General features: G+C 34.5%; 1 protein-coding gene and 1 pseudogene across 2 annotated transcripts in view; one reads left to right on the top strand and one right to left on the bottom strand.

Moving 5' to 3' along the window:
* PPP3CA (protein phosphatase 3 catalytic subunit alpha) overlaps window positions 1–8,478 on the bottom strand; it is a 310,822-nt gene that overhangs the window by 203,050 nt on the left and 99,294 nt on the right. The window lies entirely within an intron of this gene.
* LOC111740717 lies at window positions 2,298–2,415 on the top strand (annotated as a pseudogene).

Genomic DNA, 8,478 nt, shown 5'->3' with positions numbered 1-8,478 from the left:
TATTTCACAAGTGTACTTGTCACGAGAAAAATAAAAAAGCACCCATGGCCAACTAGGTTCAGATATTTTGCTGGCTGTATATCCCTCTTGGAATTTTACTTTGTACATTAACATAGTAAAATCTTTTTAGTTTTGACATGCAGAAGTCAGTTTACCTTTCTTGTTTGATCAAGGGACTCTTCCTTTCCTCAAAACATGCAACAGTGGTGCAGTTTGAGAAATGCTATTATCTTGTATCAATTCCAAACACTTCCCTGACTTTCAATTCCCTCTTCCATCCTTGTGAACCCATGGTCACCGGCTTCCCATCTCTGTCCTTCACCTGTGATGCAGACGGCTCAGTCTCTGTAAGTACATTATACCCAACTCTCTCTCAGCCTAGTTGCTCACGTTGTCTCTCTGTTCCTCTCTGCCTCTTCTTTTCTATACAGTCAAATCCTGCTTAGTCTTCAAAGCCTGATGCAAGTCATACCTCAGCCATAAATTCTTCCATGAAATTTTCCCCCATCATAGTATCCTACACTTGGCCTCTCTCTTTCCCAATTAGAACATGATCTCCCTAAAGGAAATACCTATGTTTGATGTGTCAGTGTCAGTGTTTTCTTCACTTCCAGCAAACGTGCATGTAGTAGGGACTGAATGATTAGTGTTGAGGGCCATGTTATTGACTATCTGACACAAAGAAATGCCTAGTTAGAGTGAGATATCAACTGCAATCCACACACTAGAATAATGGTATGTTTTTAGAAGAGGAAGAGGCCAGAGAGATGCTCCTTTTTATTCAGATACTTTTCAACCAGTAAAGTCATAACAAGTAGGACAATTCGAAATGATGTAAAAACAAAGCTTTAGGCCACTTTTGCACAGGAGAGTAAAAAAGTACATCCAAGAATACTAGAAAGAGTTTCAAAAAGAAGACACCTATTTTCTAGTCAAAAGATAAGCAAATCTCAATTACTTAGTAATAAATTACGTTAGAGTTAAAATGTTACTTTTAGTCTATCTTACTTTATACAAACAAAAAATAAACTTTACACATTGCTTTAGGTGTAAAATTGCAAATTAAATCAATGCAGACACAGTAACTTTGTGTGTGTGTGTGTGTACGTGTTTTACATACTTATCTATGACATATAAACATATATGTGAACATACTGAGGCCTGCTGCTACAGGTATAGAATTAAAGGGCTTTGTCACTTGTGATTTATAAATACATTCAGTTAAATTGTGGTGCTAATGAGGCCAAAGTGAAAGGATAACTCCTAAGCCAATTAGTTTAACCTTGAACTGGCAGCCCTCTCCTGTAACCCTCACTTTGGTCTTCTTGCTGTCCCACAAAATAATGTGCAATGTAGCATAGGATGTTACTTTACAATTCAGACTGAAGAAGTCATCACAGGAAGGCAGTACATTGTGAAAAAAACCTGAGTTTTAGAGCCAGAACTGAGTGTGCATTCAGTTTCTACATTAGAATTTCTTCCTTGCATTATTCTGGTTAGAATTAGAGATAATGCATTTAAGGAATGCAAAACATAATTAGTACTGAAGAAATGGCGACTACTGAATTAAAAGGAAATCACTGTTTTTCACAGGAAGTCTGCTATATCAAAAAATGTAATATGAATTCTCATCTTTCAAAAGTTGAAATGTATATATTTACCATCACTTTTAGTAATAGCAAACTTCTATCAAATTCCACTGTACATCCACCTGTTTTGGAGATAGGGTTTGTCATCACTGCTGGCATGGACAGATGGACATATGAGATCAGCTCAATCAATGTTGTTGATTTAACAAAGATAAGCGTTAGATTGCCATTTTGCTTTTCAAAGTATTATATGTCCTTTTTTTCCCAAAAGCACTAAAGATGTAGATCTGGATTCCAGTTGCAACATACTGACAAAATTGTCAAAGTCCTAATTAGTGCAATTTTACTTATTTTTTTCTGTTTGTTCCTCATTAGTAGCTACTCTTTGTAATTCAAACCTGAAGTGAAATATCCTGAAGGCATCTGTCAGAGATTCTTAGGTGTTCAGCAACACTTAACAGCAAAAATATAAATGACCATTTTTGGATTTTAATACATTTTTTAAAATGCAGGCATTATTACAAAATTAAATGATTTCAATTTCCTCTTTTATAGACATTGTATCTACCTTTGACATAACTTTAATACACCATTAGCAAAATTAAGACAAATTTAGCTTTACATTTTTATGTCATATAAAATATTCTTAAAGTAATGTCTTTGCTATCATTTATCAGTATATTAAAGCATTCATTAAAAAGTATGACCGTCTACGGCCATGCTACCCTGAACAAGCCCGATCCCGTCTGATCTCAGAAGCTAACCAGTGTTGGGCCTGGTTAGTACTTGGATGGGAGACATCTAGGATGACCAGGTGCTGTAGGCGTAAAAAATAAAAAAATAAGGGATTGTAAACTGACAAGGTCCTTGCAATCTGTGAGGTCAACCAAGGGTTGCCTCGCCAAAAACAAACAAACAAACAAAAAAGTATGACATGACAAATTCTCTTCAAACAAGATCGCCTGAAATTTTTCATCCACTACAAGAAAAAAATGTGTTCCTCTTTTTTTCTGTATTCATTTCTCATTGAAACACCAAAATTAAATATAAAAAAAAAGAGTAAATGGAAATTAAGGAGGTATTATTTTATGAGGGCAATATGGTAACATGAAAATTTCTCGATATATGCACTCCAGTTATCATAATTGAGTTTTAAGAACATGACAAAGAACTTTTAGCAGATATTTCCTCTTAACTTCAGACTTAATTCATAGACACTTTTAAAATATTTACACTTATTTACATTAATACATTATATTATCAACTTTCTTTGTTTAGTTGTATGATGTATTAGCAAACAGTTTTAATATGACAAAGCTAAATTACCACAAAGCAAAATAAGTTTAATATTTTTATATTATATCATATTTTGAAGTGTCCCTCAATATATTTTCAACATAGTACAAAATAGAAACAAACTAATTTTCTGGTTAATGTTTCATAAATTATACAGCAAATCACTGTTTCTCTAATTTCCTCAATGCTAAAGTGGAACATAGCATTTTAACATTTGATTTTGGATGCCTTTTAACATTTGATTTTGGATGACTTTAGACTGTAATACTGAATTACTGTAAGGTAACAAGATAATGGTTTATTGAATATTTTTAACATGTAAACTTGGTAATACTTTACGGTGTCAATTTTTAAAACAAGGGCAAAAACTGAGTTATGAGAATGTGAAAGGTAGCGAGATTTCTAATATAAATTAGTCTAAATCTTCTCTTCATAGATAAAGAAATTGTCCCCTATATAAATTAAGCCCTCTGGTCAAGATCATACAGTTAGTATGATGCAGTAAAACGGCCTAGAATTTTGAGTCAGACAGACCTGGATACTAATCCACACTCTACCCTTTACTGTGTTTTTTAATACATGTTACTGAATGTTTCATGACCTGAGTTTCTGCATCTGTAAAAAGGACATAATAAGTATTTCAAATGATGATTAAATCGAATAGATTATCATGGTACATAAGAGAATGGTAAACATATGTGAATTTGAATCCTTATGAAAGAAATAGCTACATACAATCCAAGTTTGTCTTACCTATAACTCACCAAAATGATACTCTGTTTAACTTGCTAATGGCTTAAAAACTTAAATACATATTTTTCCGTATAGTTTTAAAATTCATCCTAATTATGTGAATCTCGTAAATTCAAAACCGTACTTTTTGCCACCTACATATCAAACTAGCATAATTAGCTAATCTGAAGTGACTTTAACAAAGCTTTTCCATTCTATTCATTAGCCTTTGCTTTTTTCCCTAAGTGAGCTTAATATTTTTTCCAACTACAAAATTCGTAATAGGGTTAATGAGTGAGTGTAATTCTCTCTGTAAATACAATAGGCTGCTAACCTTTATATCAAGGGGAAATAAATTTTTTAAGTCAAGTGAAATGTCCCAACTGTGATCAACAAATGGACTTTTTCCTGAAGAATTAGTTTAATACAATGATTAAAAAGAAAAAAAAAAGGTTATTCCTTCTTTCAAATAAAATAGCTGTACAGCCTGATAAGAGGAATGCTTTCAATTTTATAAGAGAAACTGTACTTCCTCTGAATCCAAAGAAAACTGTCATATTATTTATCTTTAACTTCTTTATTATGCATTAATGTCAATTTATGAGATAGAACTAGCAATGATTTTCTTAGTTCTCGAATTATCTCATAAAATTATCTTTATATGGAGACAAATGTGGAATGGTGAGAAATAACAGTCTTTTATAGTTTCATTTATTACAGAAAAAGAATACACAATATATATACATATATACACATATGTATATATACGCAAACTTTTAAAAAATATCTTTCTATGTTTTCCCAAAGATTAATTTATTCTATTGTATATGCTACCAACAGATGAAGGGCCTTAAACATTTTTACTCATGTTTTGCTAATGACAAAACTCAATTCCAGAGATTTTTCCACTATGTGAAAATATGACTGACACACAGTATTCCTAGTTGCTACAAGTAAATGGAAACATCCATATAAGTTACACAAGACCAAAATTAATTTGGATCCAACAATGACTATTCCTTTGGAATACAGTACTCTGACATTTTTCCTCCAGAATCACAGATCATTTGTTAAATGTCCTATAACTGCTAACCATGGGGATTCTCTAACGCTCTTCCTGAATAATAGAACACAAAAATGTTGTAGAGATTAAAAGCAATGTGAAAGTCCCAGATGAATCAAAGGTACACAGTAATGATTGACACTTCAATAAAAGTACATTCTAACACCCTCTTTCTCTCCTTTCCTAAAAGGTTCAAAAATAAAGTGTGTATTGATTTTAGCCAGCTGGAAGAAACTTTTACCATTCCCAAAAGCAAAGAGCAAAACAGGATCTCAATCTCTGACTATAATAAGCAAGCATGCATGTAAATACCAAGGTAGTGTCTGTGGAGGTAATGAGAGCCACAGGATAAGTGATAAGCCAATACTCTATTTTGTTAAGCAAAGAATTAAACAGGTGTCCCTTAAGAAACTCAGAACCGAAATCTCCTGCAAGTGCTCCTTTCAGAAAGGTCACAGCTTCCTGAAAAGGTGCATAGTCCCCATTTCTTATTCCTGAAACTATACTTCTAAGACAAAATTGACTCTAAGGAGTATACATTATTATCCCCAATTTCCATATAAAGAAACTGCCTACATGTACAATGACAATTGGCAACATGCAGCAGAATCCATACCTACACTCCAAAGTCCAAATTCTTAACCAAAATTACCATAACAGTCTCCATACTACCAGCACACTCTCATTTTAAACTGTTCTCATTTTTCTACCTTAGTCTCAAAAGAATTATGGTACACATGAATTATTTCTTGGTTTGTCATATGAATAAAGAGAGACTTTGGTAGGGTTGTAAATCCTGTAGAGAATTACTAAAAGAATATAAAGACCCACTTAATTAAAATACAATTTCTTATCTTTTTTCTGATTTACATGTGATTTTTTTTTTCTCAGTTGGTAATTAGGCAACACTGAAAGCTTAAACATACCACTATGAAACAAATGAAAAAAAGTGTCTGGTGAAAATCTCTCTACTCATATTTTTAACTGCATGGTAATGGTTTTTAAATACATCTATACAAAAAAATGCTGCATGGAATTATAGAGTTCTAAGACCCCCTGAGGACCATCTATTGGCTCCACATAGGTCCAGGTACAACTCTGTTTTTAATGGATACCGGAAAGTGCAAAGCAAATGATTATTATTAACTTATTTTTACATATTTGCAGCCGGGCTCAGAGGCTCAACTCGTTATATCACATTTTCTCTTCTCTGAAGCATTTCTTAAAGATATATGTATCTAGTTTGACAGTAGCTCTCACATCAGTCTCACTCTACCATCAAGCCCACACTTAATATCTGGGGAAAGTAAAACAGTGGAGGGCCAAGGCTGTCGCCTGCAGCTGGCTCCAGGAGTTCGCTTCTGGTAAGGCATGTGCCTCCACACAGAAAGAAAAGGACTCTGAGAAATCTGACAGAGAGGGGCACCTCTCTGGGGAACTGGGAAGCTAACCCTGATCAAGCTAGTAGGGTCCAAGAGTAAATTCTAAGTTCTGCTTACCCATCCTCACTTTTCCTATAGTAGGATGGCCCGGGTTTGCTCCTGATCAAGTCTGAGATAAATTTATTCAGAAGCATCTACTGTTCTATCCAGAAATGTCAGTACGTTTAAGAATTAAGTGTTGTTTCACCAACACCCATCTTTCTCTCCATCCCAGTTTAAATTAAGCCTGGGGAAAAAAAAAAGTGCTTGTTACCAGTTTAAGGCAAAGACACATTTTAAACTTCCAAGGTATTTGCTCAAACTCAACCAGCTATACTTTTCTAAGATTTCTGGTCCTATATTAAGTTTTGATCAGAAACAGCAGACTTTCACACATGCAAATTACAGACAAAACCACATACTGAGATTTATTTTAAATGTTAACTTAATGAAGTATTCATGTTAAAATATGATTATCCCAAATGGTACACTTTCTATAACCAATAAACACTAAATAGAAGATCCCCGCGATAATACTTTCTAGCATAAAAAATTCTATATGTGTGAAGCAGATGGTCAATGTCACCTTGGCACCATTTCACCATCTGTTCTGGATGTCGCTAATTAAGTCCAGAGTGTTCCTTTAAGATTCAAGAAAGACAATAATACTGTCGAAGCCTACGGTGGCCCCCAAGAGTGAGCTCTCCCAACATGTGAAATACATACCCAAGCACCTTCAAGGGTAACAACTTATCTACAATATATATATCTATTTTAATTTCATTTTGTTAAATAACATCTATATAAAAACATTTATCTCAATAATACCCCACAGATAGCTTAACAAGAAGAAAAATGATTTTTAAAAATTTGTACAGCAGGTCTTCAAATAACATCATTTCCTTATGCCATTGATGAGAAAAAAATATTGATTTCCAGCAGGAGCCGCTGTCTGCATGGAGTTTGCACGCTCTTCCCATGTCTGTGTGGGTTTTTCTGCGAGGGACTCTGGTTTCCTCCCACATTCCAAAGCTAGGCATGTGAGGTGGACTGGCATGCCTACATGGTCCCCGTCTGAGGGAGCGTGAGTACGGGTGTGATGCGCCCTGCAATAAAAGGGTGTCTGGTCCAAGGCAGGTCTCACTTTGCGCCCTGAGCTGCCAGGCTTAGGCCACTCATGACCCTGACCTGGAATAACTGGACTGGAAAATAAGCATCTTACTCGTTTTTATGACTCTTTCTTAAATGTATAAGTAGCTCAAATTTATTCCAATGTTTACTATTAGAAGTGTTTTGGGTCTTTATTTAGAAGTTTGATGATGTTTTTATGACCAGAAATATGTCGTAGGAACTTAACTCTTATTTATATCGATCGGCCTATGGTAAAACTGATTTCATTGTGCATTGTTTCTCTTAAAGTCAGAGTTTCTAAGAACTTATCAATGACATTAAATGAGGATTTATTATATTTAAAAAAAAAAAGGACACAGAGAATAGATAATAGATTGCATATACCACAGGAGTAAATATAAGAAAAACAACAAATTTTAAACACTCTTGATGAGTCTGTTTTCCATTTGCTATTAGAGAGCATGAAGTATGTTGATGAAGGAAAATCTTCACAGCATCCTGGCTAAAAATTCAATTTAGTACAAAAATGGGTATATTTTGTTCTGTCATATAAACTTTATTTTTTTAAATACTTATTGTACTAAAAAATGCAAAAATTAAATCTATATTACTTATTAGACCTTATATATTTAAGACCATCTGAATGCAATAAATATTATTCATGACAACATGAACAAGGAAATATATTATCTCTTTTTACAAAATTATTGTTACGTAAATGTACTATAATACATATAATTAGCAGTTGTATATTAACTAGATGACATGTTAGCTATGCAAATATTCTAGATAACAACAACAGCACACCTTTCTGTAGTGCCTATGTATGTCAGGCACAGTTCTAGTTGCTTTACACCTATTAGTTCTTCAGTCCCCAAACTCTCTGCCCAGGGTCAGCTTCGTAATCCGCAGGGTCCCTTGTCAAAATTGTGGAAATAAAGCATTTCCTTTATTTCATGGTTTGTCCCTTTCGGCCTATCACGAGATATTTGCAAGGTGAAAGCAGATCTTCACAGGTGCCTGGGCCCTCTCCTGTTCCCAACACCGAGCACAGGTGCCACTTGCTGATCCAACTCCCTGGCCCCAAGCCCAGGCCGCACCAGAAGCAAAGGAAGGCAGAAGACGCAGGAGAAGGGGCAGCCAAGAACCCCTCCAGAGAAGTGGGAGGCAGGACTCCAAGCCCCCAGTGAATGCCTCATTGTCCCATATGACTTCATTACAAAATATAAATCCAAAGTAAAACTTG

Source organism: Pteropus vampyrus, unplaced genomic scaffold (assembly GCF_000151845.1).
Source record: "Pteropus vampyrus isolate Shadow unplaced genomic scaffold, Pvam_2.0 Scaffold67, whole genome shotgun sequence".
Taxonomy (NCBI): domain Eukaryota; kingdom Metazoa; phylum Chordata; class Mammalia; order Chiroptera; family Pteropodidae; genus Pteropus; species Pteropus vampyrus.
The sequence above is the reverse complement of the archived record's forward strand: the minus strand, read 5'-3'. Positions and strand labels throughout refer to the sequence as shown.